The following is a 13,627-nucleotide window of genomic DNA, read 5'->3' as shown; positions in this document are numbered from 1 at the left end:
ATTATTTTAGGTGTTGAAAGCCCACACCAGAGTCCCAGCTCAAAACTATAATAAAAGATGTTTCAGAGATAGGAGTAAGTCCAGGTATGACTTGTAATTCAGCCTTGTGCTTTTTTTGTTGTTGTTGTTCTATATTAGATTAATATTATTAAGAAATGTGGCTAATAAACAAAAGTCAAAAATGTTTATATTTGTCTCTTTTCTGTTAGCTGCCATTAATTTTATATTTCTTTTATTAAAACAGGGAAAGTGCTTTTAATTCTATTTTTTCCATAATTTTAAAAATGTTATCTATATGGTTATTTTGTCTGCATGTATGTCTGTTCAGCACATGTATGTCTGGTGCCCAACCACAGAGACCAGACGATTAAATTGGATCCCTTAGATCTGTAGTTACAGATACTTGTGGCTGCTGTGTGGGTGCCAGAAACTAAATACAGGTCCTCTGGAAGGGCAATCAGCACCCTGTAGTACTGAGCTATCTCTCCAGCCCAGATGGAAGATATTTTTCAAATGAAACTGCCTAATTGAAAGTGAAGGCAACAAAGCTCCTGAAGGGTTTGGTAAAAGGATTATGAAAGCACCTTTTCATTTTAAGAAACGGAACAGAGTCTAACAAAAGCAGTTCTCCACAAACAAAGCAAAGTTTGAAAGGTACATGAGAGAGAACAACATCTAAAAAGAAAACATTCACTGAGGGTTTCTATGGACAGACCAAGCCTTGCTCATATCTCTGTATTTGCCAGCAGCACCTTGTCATAGTGCTGTAGAAGTGGCACAGAGCTATAGAAGTAGCTGTTTGCTCTGTAGAGCTTGTCAAGGGATCCTTTGAAAACATGTTAACAATATATAAAAATAATTTGAGTTTCAGTCTAGATTATTCTCTGTAAAATTTCAGCTTGATCTAAGGAAATTCACACCTGTCTGTCTATATAATGAATTCATAGTGAAGAAGAAATTGGTGAGAACTAGCTGGGCCTATATTTGAGATCACTGTCTTCACCAACTATGTTTTAAATCATGATGCAGAGGAAAAACAAAGGTGGAGTAGTTTAAAGTAAATAAACAAACAAAAGCTATAGAGGCACTTAATTGGCTTTAGTGTGAAAGAGGAGAGACCAAAAGTAGGGCATCAGCCTTTCCAGGCCTTTCCTGCATCCCTCCAGACCTCCAGATATCCTACAGAAACCAAAAGGAGTTATTCCTTTCCATCACTGCCAGATAAAGATTTGGGGGCTTCTGGAGATCAGAGGCTTGCTGTGAGACATCAAAAATCTTAAGTGTAAAGAGCAGCACTTACTATGAAGGAGTCACAAGATGTAATGAGCATGCAACAGAGAAACCTAACTTCTGTTTGTGTTTCTCAGTCAAACTCTAGAAGAGAGAGATATTTGAGTTGTAATCCTAAAATGAAAAAGTTACATTAGTAAAAAGTTTGCGGTAGATAGTATAACCTCAATGTTGGAAAACAATGCAGCACATCTTTATGGCTTACTGCTTAATCATTGAAGAAGTGAAAACATGATCATATTTCTAATATCAGAAAGAATTCAAGTTTCTGTTTGGGAAGGGAAGAAAGCTCTTGTGTGGTCTTTAACAGTATGAATGTACTTATGCCACTGACTTGAAGTGGTTAAACAAGTGGGTATTATGGGGTCTGTGCATCAGCACAATAATGAAGAACTCTACTTAATCTTTGTGAATAAATCCTCTCATTTGAAAACTGGAGATGTTCAGAGTACAGTTCTCAGTGTGCCATTGTACATCGTAAAGGAGGTGCTCCACACTAAGAGCAGAGGCTCACTGTTAGCTATGATCTAGTGGTTGGTAAAACAAAGCAGCTAAACATGAAGATGCTGGGGACGAAGATGCTGGGCATGAAGATGCTGGGGATGAAGATGCTGGAAATGAACCTGCTGGGGAAGAGCTTCCACCATTTGATATCATTGAAAATCTGTGTAACATCCCTTATCTCTTGATGTGATGTGAATTTTTAGTCTTTTTTTTTTATAAATTAACCTCTGGAGGGTCCTTCTTCTGGGAGAACAGAGAAGTTACAAAGAAGAAACTTTCCAATTTGTGGGGAATAAAAGAGGGTCCAGAGCACATCAAAGACCTTTCTTATGTGCTATAAAAAATGTAGAGTACCCAGATTCTGGGTAAAAACTTTCATCTAATCACAAATCAGAGTTAAATACAATATATTCATATTTCTGTCCTCAAAAGTCATATTGTAATTAATGTCTTTAATGGAGTTTTACTTGGCTTTCAAATTGCTGTCGCACGTGACCCTAAAGAAAGATATGTTAATCTATCCAGTGAAGATGAAAAAGGTTTTTCAGTGAGCTGTAAAATTTTAGGCAAAAGCAATCATTTCTATATTAATTATTAAAGTAACCATTAATTCTTCATTAAATGGTATCCAAAATTCTTAAACCAGGATGCTCATGTCAAATAGTTTTGCAACTTTTATAAGTAATTCCTTTTTTCATTTATTTGTAATTGTATGTGAGTGTCTGTGGTGTGTGTGTGTGCATCTGTCTGTCTGTCCATCTGTCTGTCTGTCTGTCCATCTGTCTATGTGCCACAGCATACATGTGGATGTCTGAGGAAAAATGACAAGTGACAGAATTTGGTTTTCTTGTACCACCATGAATGTTTGGAGAATCAAATCCATATCATTAGGCTTAGTGGCAAGCACTTCATCTACTATGCCATCTCATTGCCCTTAGTACATTAAAAACAACAACAACAACAGGAGAAATAAATGAATAGTTAAAACTCTCTGCCTACCTTTATGTAGTAATTTTAGCATACATTGTTTAAGACAACAAATTAGAAATGTAAGTCTTGACAAATCATGCAGTAAATGTTTACATATACTCATTGGCATCATCTATTATTATCTATTTCCAAATGCTTAGCAACCAATAGGCCTACTCAGCTGTGAACTACAATAACTCCAGGCATGGCATCATTACCCTAAGGGCACAATAGTGGTGCACATACCTTGGCAGAAACCAGCAGCTCTGTAAGAAGGAAGTCATGTCTTGTACTGGAAACCTAGCTAACTACTAGGGACTAGAGAAATCATGAATCCCGGAGGAGAACCTACAAACAACACTTTTTATTGTAAGGAAGAATAATTCCTTACTGGATTCTAAATATTTGCCCTTATACCCACAGATAAGCATAACTCTCACCCCTCATCAAAGAAACTTCTCTTTGCCATAGATAGAGACCATTACGTAAAACCACAGCTAATAAAAATGTAGAGAACAAGAGGTTGTATGATACCCAGTACCAACTGATACATCTACAGCAATATTCCCATACCTACAGCTCAGGGATCATTGTAGAGGAAGGGGCAGAAAGGTTGTATGAGTCAGAGGAACAGAAAATTTGGGTTCAGATTGTGTCTCCTAGAAATGCTATAGAGGGTACACATACTGGGGTCTTATCAACATGGCTGCCTTGACAAGACCTGAGCTCTGCTGACACCAAGGGACGTGCTAGCATGGAAAGAGAAAAGTGCTTGAGCCTCAACACTAGACAATAAACTATGGACAAACTGGGGAGGCTGACAGTGGGAGAAATAATCTTTCCCACAGAAGAGCCTGCTGACTGGTTGTCCAACACGAAGTGGTCGGCTGCAGAGAGGAAGGGAAGGGGAGAAATGATATAATTTTAACTTCAAAGGTTAATATTAAGCCTCAAATGCTTGTAAAAATTTCAAAGTTAAAGAATGAAATTTTCTCTAGGGTTAGATTCCAAGATCATTACCCGCCAGTTCACATACAGCTATGGCAACCCACATGGAGTCAATGATTCTTCCCTTCTGTTCAAAACTGCCTCTGTCTCAGGGCACACCATGTTCTCGGGAGGAGCACGGCATGCTTCATAGCCTCAGCATCAGCTGCTAAGAGCTATGGGATCTTTAGCATCACTGTCTCAATGTGGGTCAGAGTGAGAGGACACTAAGAGGCTGTGCACCCCTTTCACTGGGTGAAGTATTCAGTTGACTGTGCTTTCACCTGCAGGACACAGAGACAGGCTCATGGAGCAGCTGCCGACATCCTGTCAGCGTGTGCAGAGGCTCCAGGAGAGAAAGGCTGAGAATGGCATCTCCAGGGATCATAGACCAAAGCCTTTTCCCAGACATGGTGTCTCCACTGAGGGCTAAAGCTGTACAGAGAGACTAGTGCAACTCCTAAAGTCATTAGAGCTCTCAGTATAAATGGACTGAGCTCATCCACCTGGCAATATTTCTTCGCAGGTTTCATCCTTGTGTGTGCGTGTCTGTGAGAGCAAAGGGGAAAGGAGTTGGATCATTCTGCCTCGCTGGCATGGAGTGTTTCTGCTGTCAAGGCTTATTAAATCCCACTTTGGGTTATTAGACCTGATTCACTGGGCTGGCATCACAGCACGTGGGTCTTTGTAGTAATTCAGCTATGTCAGATCAGTTTGAAATGTACCTTGGCAAAAAAGGATGGTAAAAGCACATTTAGTCAGATCATTGTAGTCTAGCAAGAGAGTCTAATATAAAAGTTAGAATAGCTCAGGGATTAGTCAAAGCAGTGTATCAAAAATGCCCTTTTCTTTCTTCTTTTCTATTCCTCCTTCTGTCCTTCCTCCTCCCTCCCCCCTCTTTCTAGTTGAGATAGGGTCTTTCTATGCAGTCTTGGCTATTTCAGAACTCACTATGTAGACCATGCTGTCCTTGAACTCACAGTGATCCATCTGTCTCTGCCTCCCATGTGCTAAGATGGTGTGGGTCATCATGCTTGGCTCACAAATGCCCTTTCATTTCAATATGGAAAAGTCCATCAGATGTATATTTGGGGGAGATTCACTTTTCAAAGAAATGGAAGGACCCAAGAAGCACAGTGCAGATTAATTCTAAGAGGAGGAGTAATGTATCTGCTGTGGATTTTAGAGTATATTTGCTTAAGGGATGGCCTCAATACACATCTGCATGCAGCGATCTAGTCATAGAGTCTCTCTGTAACAGAAACGTCAAGCCTCATTTGACACACTACAGCACGCTGCAATCCTGAGATGCCTGGACATCTGTTTAAAACGCAGATATTTGAGATAGTCCCATTCTTGGGTGTTGCTCAGGATCTGTCGTATTGATAGGCAGGTAGTCTCTATACTAGACTTTGAAAGCCACTGACTCATGATTATGAGAAGAATGTGAAATACTGCTTAAGAAATATCTTCTCCTGATCTATAGCAAACACAAACTGTATCTTCATAAAGAATTAAACGACAAGACCATGGGACTAGACTCAATCTGAAATATTAGAACTGAAGCCCTTACTTTGCAGGCTAGTAAACATGTGTTTGGGGTAATCTGCATAACTGTTATCACGCAGGTTGCCTCTAAATAATGTGGCATATTACATCAGGAATTTGAGGAGATAATGTGTAGATTAGTTAGTCGTGGCACTATTTCTGTGTGTGTGGGGGGGGGTGTCTTTTCTCAGATGTGCCTCATGCGTGTACCTTCCGTCATTAGTTTAGCATCTTTAACATCCCTGTCCATCATCTGGTTCCATACAGTTGCTTACACCCAGACAGCAGAGGGCTTATTCATTTTTTGGCTGTTCCTCATCCCCAGTTTCCACTGAAACTAAGCAGGATATATACTTTATTCAGTATCCATCTGCTTATTTTTCAACAATTCTATGTTGCACAAGGTTCTAGTGATTTTAAAGGAAATTAATTATGTTTTTTTTTTCTGTTGACTAGAAAGAAGAGGTCATAAAAAATAGACACAAACGTGAAGTCCTCTTGATAAACTAGTGTGCCCGTCTTTGATTGAATCAAAATACTTTGGAATCTCCAATAATAAAGAAAATATACTCTTTGATTTGCTTATTTTCTTGTCCATGTTTTTCTTTAGCATCTGAAATTTTTAAAAAATTCCAAGCAAAATGAATGTATGATGTGGATATCATATAAGATTTATGGGTGGGGGTGATACTTTTGAGATACGCTATCCTGCATTCTTTTCCACATATGCACATGTTCCTAAAATGCAGGACAAAACAATGCTTTGTAGTTATGGTAGCACACAAAAGTTGTGTATTCCTAAACATACAGTAATGAAGGGTGAGCCTAAATAGCCATTATGACACAGGAGTTTTATTTTCTTGCAGAAAAAAAAAAGTCTCCTGTAAGTATTAAAAGTGGATACCTACAGTTTAAGTTTCTCTGCATACCTTACGTGTTTTAAAGCTAAAAGAGTTATTAACCACCCATCCAATTACATGAAACGTGAGCCCTGGGCTGCGCTGTGAAGTGAAGGCTGCAGCACCCAGATAACACCACATCATCAAAAAGGCTGCAGATGTCTCTCTCGGTCACTCCTGACTTTGCAATTTCATACTCTGTTCCGCTTACCGCAGTGTTTGAACGCCGCTTCCCTTTTCCCCATAGGCTTCCCACAGTCTGGTGGCAGGATGTTTCAGATCTGGGCTCTTACAACCTGAAGGCCATGATACCCTCCTGTCCTTCTACCTCTGGCCAGGCCATATCAGCCTCTGTTCTGACAGCAAGGATGCTATTAACAGTTACTTTCAGAAAAGAAGAGCTACTCAGAACACTATATTCTCCCAGAATTTTTACTGTGTCTGTCTACAGCAAGCTGTTCAAATTTCAGTGATGATACTACATTGAAAAGGTTAAACCAAAGTCATAATCCTTGAAGATAGGGTTTAAAGGAGTCACCGAGAAGCTGAAGAACATTCACAATGTGCTTCATACACACACACAAAAAAAAATGTATTTAATAATTCAGTACTTGACTGGGGAAGTTTTACATAAGATTTATATAAAACTGATTGCCAAGCTTAGCATTTAAATGTATAATATCCCCTTTCTAAAGGATTAGAGTTTTAAAAATCCAAACCAAATTTTATTTCCAGAACTTGTCACTTACTCATTTCCTGATTTCAATTTTACTAATCCTTAACAGTAGGTCTCTGATGCTGGAATTTGGACTCAGTTCACAGAGTGGGTTGCTGACACCTTGTAAAGATGAAGAGACCTCAGCAATGCTGCGAGACTTTCATGTTGATTCTTGGATTAAATAAGCCCTCAGTAGTAGGTGATGGTGTCTCTGACCTAGACTAGCCTGTGTTTAACTGTGTTTAGCCTTTTCTCATCATCTCCCAGAAGTAGACTGTATAACAAGCGTCCCTCAGACCAGAGCAGAATGTCTAGAATAAGGAATACACAGGGAATTTAATTTCTCTTTCCTATTATCTTCTAACTAACTGTGCTGGGGATGTACACACTTTTCTGTGTGTCTATATCCCTAAGACTATTCTTTTATTTTTAAAAATGGCAAGAGAGCATGTCAATAGATCTGTCTTCTCCACCAGTGCAAATAAGAATCATTGACCTTGATGCAATGGCCTGTCACTACATGGATGTATATGTAACTTCTCAGTGCTTAGTAATGCTGTGATGGCTTGTTTCGATTGATTTATTTGGAAGATGCTGCTGTAGAACAGAGCATAAGAGCTAAATGGCATCACCCCAGAAATGACGATCTAGATCCAGGTCAGATTTCTCAAGTGACAACTCTAGAAATGATTTCTTCCTCAGTGTATTTGTTATCTGTTTATGTGGGACTATTAGTTTTTAAATGCTAACCTTGTAGGTTGTTGCTTTGTAGAAGAGTTCATTAGCTCCAAGGTATTCTAGTAAAGTCTTTAGTCTCTTATGTATATAATCATGTCATCGGCCAATTAAGTCACTTTGACTGCTTCCTTTTCTCTTTACATTCGTTTGCTTGTTTGTCTGTGTTTCTTGTCTTAATGTTCTAGGTAAGGATTCCAGTATTATGTTTAATGAGCGGTAATAGTAGATCTTATGAAAGTGCTATAGGATTTTTTTTATTTAGTAAAGTATTGGCAATAAGTGTTACATATCCCTTTCCTGTTCTGAGAAATGTTCTTAGATACTCACTTTCTTTGGTTAATCACAAACAGTATTAGATTTTGTTCATAGCCTTTTCTGCATCTATTGAAAAAAAATTTGTGATTTCTTTCATCGAGTTCATTCATATTTATATTGTCTTTATTATCTGTATGTATTGAATCGTCCATACATCTTTGGAATAAAACCAACTTGTTATAAGACTGATCCTTTTGATGTGTTTCTGTATCTGAATTACAAGTATTTTGTTGGGAAATTCAGCATCTGTGTTCATTAGGGAAATTGGTTGGCAATTTTCTGTCAGTGTGTCTTTATCTCTTTTGGAATCAGGGTAATACAGACTTCATGCAGAGGGATACTCTCTCTCCTGTGTTACAGAATAGTTTGAGAAACTCTGCTCTTCTTTGAGGATCTAGGAGAAATCAGCAGTGACTCAGTGGGCCTGGACCTAGTTGGGATAGTTTTTAATACTGCTTCAATCTTGTTTAGTCTATCAAAGAACTGACTGTTTTATTGATTCTTTGTAATTTTTGAATTTCCATTTCATTAATCTATGCCCCATTTTTAAAACTATTCCTTTTCATGTAAGAATTTAGGTTTTGCCTTATACCCCATCCTGCCTTCTCCTCCTTCCCCTGGTGCTCTAATTTCCTCCTATAATCACTTAAAACTACAAAATTTTCTCCTAGAACTGCTTTTATTGTGTCCCATAGTTTTTGGTTTTTATATATTCATTACCATTGAACATTGATACTGTAAAATTTATCTCCTAGCTGCTTCGTTGACTTCTCTAATGAGTAGTGTGGTTTTTAGTCTCTATACGTTTCTGAATGTTCTGTTCTTTTTCTTGCTATTGATTTCTTTATTTTTTTTTTTCTTCAATTCTGGTCAGCTAGAATCATATCTGTGAAGATTTGTCTTCTGTCCCGGTATATAATTGACTTTAGATAAAGTTTCACTAGCTGTTGAAAAAAAATATTTATTCTGCAGTTTTAGAATGGAATGCTCCATAGATGGTGTCTCTTAAATCTCTATGGATGGCTGCATGGTGTCATTTAATCTATGTGTTTTTCTGTTTATATATTTTGTCGGAGTAACCTATCAATTTGTGAGACTCAGATACTACAATAACATTCTATTGGAGTTCATCTGTGTCTTTTTCATCTGATCATGTGTATTATGAGAGTGGGTAGTAATTTGAATTGACTAAGTCTTTGAATACACTTACGTTAGAGTCCTAGTTTTTTGTTTTTTTTTTTTTGTTTTGTTTTGTTTTGTTTTTTTTCAATATGCTCTTCAGCATGCTCATCATTCTTATCCGTCTAAAAGGACTTTTTCAGTAGACTCTGTAAGTCTGGTTTCTGGTTATAAATTCCTTTTGTCTGTTTTCATCATGGAATGTTTCATTATCTCCCTCAGTCATGACAGTTTCGTGGCATGTAGTAGTTCTGGATGACAGCTGTGGTTATTCAAATCTTGAAATACATAGTTGCAAACTTTTCTTGTCTTAGAAGCTTCTGTTGAGAAGTCAGCTGTGTTTCTCATTGCCCTGCCTTTATATGTGATTCAGTGTTTACCTCTTGCCGCCCCCAAGACAGTTTCTTTGTTCTGTATCTTTAGTGTTTTAATTGACTTTATGCTACACACACACACACACACACACACACACACACGCACACACACACACACATGAGTGAGCATTTGGCTCAGTGCTTGGTGTCCACTCAGCTTAGCCATCTTGGCATAGCTTGGTGCTGTGAGAAGTTCAGCCATGGAGACCCTTTGTGCTAATTTGTGAGGGGCTTCTGAGGTAGTTTTAGCTTGGAAAGTTAGCATAGAATCTCTGATATCATGAGGGTCCACATGGGCAACAGTTTTACTAAGGTAGGGGCATGGTTTGTGCCTCCAAAACACAGGGCTCATTTTACATGTTTTTAGATGAAACTCAAGTCTATACAGCAAGTTTCTGTTTATTTTTATTTTTTATAATTTATTCACTTTATATCCCAATTGTAGCCCCCTCCCTTGCCTCCTCCAGGTTTCACTCCCTTCCCTCTTCTCCCCCTAATCCTCTTTCCTAGTCCATTGAACAGGGTGTCTTCCTCCCCAACTATCTAACCCTAACTGGATCCTCTTCCTGCATGGCCTGCTGCCCCTCCAGGAGGAAGTGATCAAAGAGCAGGCAACCAAGTTTATGTCAGAGGTAAACCCTGCTCCCCTTACTAGGGAACCCACATGGAGACTGAGCTGCCTGTGGGCTACATCTGAGCAGGGGGTCTAAGTCCTCTCTATGGATGGTCCTTGGTTGGTGCGTCAGTCTCTGCAGGATCCACTGGGCCCAGATTTTTTGGCTTTGTTGGTCTCCTTGTGGAGCAACTGTCCCTTCCCCATTATATGGCTTTGGTTTTATTGTAAAAAAAAAAATCAGGTATCTGTATGTGTTTGGGTTCATTTCTGGGTCTTCAATTCAATTTCATTGATCCACTAGTCTGTTTCTTTGCCATGCGGTTTTTATTACTGTTGCTCTATAGTACAGCTTGAATCAACAATTTTTAAAATCAAGTATTCTGTCACAGAGTAATTCAATGGCACACTAATTTGGTGCATAATAAGAAATGCTGGTAAGAAAATATTTAAAATCCATTTTTTTTATTATTAAAAAATTGTGTTTTATGAAACAGTCAGCTTTGTATATTCAGTAAAAGCACTGCTGCTCATAAAATATTACCAACGAGTATAAACCAAGTTGTTCTTGTGCGTGCCAAGTTCACAAGTTCTGTTCAAAATAAATCCTTGAGGATGTCACACAATGTTACATAGGCAAGGGCTCTCAGAAACAACTTAGAATCTTATGTGTTTGATTCGGAATTAAGTTTGAGTTATTGCATTACAGACACACTCAGAGGGCACCTGCTAGAATTTCTAGTTTCTATTTTTCTGGGATAAGGAATTGGATCAGGGACATGTGCATAGTAGTGGCAACAGAAACAGATTATTAAGAAAGCATGCCTGAGCTAGGAAGTTGGGAAGAAAGCTGGGAAGTGAGTCTGAATACTCAGTAGATATTTGTGACTCTTTGTGGGTTATTAATTTAGACCTACCTTCACTCAGATGCTTGTTGCATGTGACTCTTCCAAGAAATCCTTAGTTGTGTTTACAGTCATTTTTACTGTCATGGGTTTCTTTGTCATGTAACCTTGATGTCTCAATGTCCAACCTACTCCCAGGCCATAATTATGTGTCCCAGTCCCAATAGTGCCCATGTTTTTGTGACCCTGGAATTCAAAAATGAAGAAATCTGGAGCTTGAGCTACCTCCTAAGAAAACATCTTCAAACTTATCAAAGAACTGGAGGGAAAGAAAAAGAACTTTGCCAGACTGAAATGTGTGGTGATTTTTTTTTCTCTTTCTAAATCTGAGATGGTTGAATTTGAGTGAAAAATTGTCTTCATACTGGGAAGTGGAGACAACCTAGGGCCTAAATACCCTTATATCAAGGGTTATACCAATTGGCCCGTCTCTTGGTTAAATTTACGTACATTCTAGTGTTTGTCTTGGCTTTTTATAAACTGTATGACCACTTCCTTTTCTTTAGTCAAACCACAAATAAAATTGCTACATTCTTTTGTACTAATTTATGTTTCTTAATTTCTTTTGAAGAAATTGAGGTGGTAGGTGTGTTTGTGTGGTTGGTTGGTTGGTACTTTTGTTTTGTTTTTGTTTTTTGCCCTTATGTACCGGAGAACACCTAGAGTCTTTGAAGATCTGGTGGAGTAACCAGTCAGTGAGTGACAGCAGGCTTTCTCTGGGAGTGTGAGAGGCCACACACCGCCCTGAAGGCCAGGGGCTGCGTGAAGGTAGTCAGCATAATGTGGCCTTGGAAGAATGAAGCAAACCCTGGTTCCTACTTCCTTCAGTTACTGGGTAAAAATGAGGCTGCTTCTGTACTGGGCAATCTGTGTCAGGGATGATGGCTTCTTTCTTCTGCTGCTTCATTTTCTATTACTGGGAGGCCCACAGAGGCTGTGGAGCTGACTCTATGAGTCTTGTGCTGTTTCTCACCTCAAGAGAGATGCTTAGAGCAGTTTTCTTGAGAGAAGAAGGTTAGCTTCACTGTGCTGTTAAGGCATGAGATGAGGGAGTCAAAACTGACAGGACAACAGGCAACACAGTAGAGGAAATCACTAGTGAAAGCAAATGCATGGACAAGTTGTCAAAGACACGTTTACACCCAACCAGCAAGAGCCCATTTAATGGGATAAATTACATGCTGTCCTCTGACGATTAAGTGCTATTGAAGTGGCAACCTTTTAAAGTGAAGGGAGAAAGGCATGGCATACCACAGAGAGGCATGAACAAAGACAAAACTTTGATCTGATGAGTGTTAATGTTCAAACTTGGAGACAGATTTCAAGCCACTCCAGTTCTAACATCTTTAAATATTTACAAAGCATCGAGCCTCTTCAAGATTACATTTTGAGGCCACAGTAATCCCTAATAAATCCCAAATCCTCAAGAAGAGACATTTCATATTGTTTCTTGTTATGATCATATCCTTATTAAAATTAAATTTTAGTTCTGTGAATGTATGTATAGACCTATCGTTACTGGAATCCTCTTCTAGACTCCCCATGGCAACCTGATCCTTCCAATCTCTGTCATAAGAATTCAGATGAAACACAGAGTTACTGTAGATGATAAAGGAGAGAAGAAAGTTTTTTAAGTCATGATATTAGGTCTTTCTTAAGTGGACCATGACCAAAAGAACAATGATGTGAACATACATTTTAGGAAGGCTTTATAAGCATTCAAAGTGTCCAGGATGGGCAGCTTTTCTTGAAGGAGTATTTTCCCATCGGGGTGTTTGACAGGCCTGTTTGCTTATATAACCAGCCTGGCAGGAGGAGACATATCCCAGTGATACATTGTTGCCACTCCTTTATACTGTTGAGACAACAGGCTCTAAGTTATTGCCATTTCTCCAGGAGACTAAGCTAAGACCACCTTGTAAAAGACACTGGAACTGAGACAACGATGGGCCAGAACTGAGCAGGACCACATGTGATGAGGACTGCTTAGCTATGTTTAATTCCTATTAACTAGTTCAACTTAAATCTCATAGAATAACAACATGGATGGACTTGGGAGAGGGCTTGCTAAAGCTTCCTGTTTCTATTTCAATGTGGCCATATTGAGTAAGCCTCCTTTCCCTGATTTTTCACTACTTGTCTCTCTAGATGCCCAATTGAGGATGGGTGGCCAAGCATAGCTTGCCCAGATTGTCAGAATCCATTTTAACAAATCTGGTACAGTTTGACCTTTGCAGAGGAGCCAATGCCTTGGCCTTTCTCAGGAAGTTTTTTGCTATACAGTAATTCAGTAAGGTTTAGGACTCCTTAAATCTATAGTTACTCAGTAGAGACCTAATAATGTGGAACTTTTGAGAGTGGCAAGGCTTAACTCTGCTGTTGGGGAGATTAACTTGAACAACTGAGATGCCAGGTGGCCAGAAGTCAACAAAACCACCTCGTGAGAGCCAGTGGCTCTCAAGTTCAATGCCTTACAACAAGAAAACAAGCAAGGAATGAGCAGAGCTAACATGATTTGTTAAAGAAAAAATAAATAAAAACTTCTAAAAGGAAAGGGTACAGATTGCTCGTCTTTTCAGAGGAGTCAT

At 38.8% G+C, this 13,627-nt stretch overlaps 1 protein-coding gene across 3 annotated transcripts in view; it reads left to right on the top strand.

The window, feature by feature from the left end:
• The window catches only part of Cntn1 (contactin 1), a 311,867-nt gene that overhangs the window by 147,711 nt on the left and 150,529 nt on the right, over positions 1-13,627 (top strand). The gene's annotated exons all lie outside the window — the stretch shown is intronic.

The sequence above is a fragment of the Meriones unguiculatus genome, chromosome 8, assembly GCF_030254825.1.
Source record: "Meriones unguiculatus strain TT.TT164.6M chromosome 8, Bangor_MerUng_6.1, whole genome shotgun sequence".
Lineage (NCBI taxonomy): Eukaryota > Metazoa > Chordata > Mammalia > Rodentia > Muridae > Meriones > Meriones unguiculatus.
The sequence above is the reverse complement of the archived record's forward strand: the minus strand, read 5'-3'. Positions and strand labels throughout refer to the sequence as shown.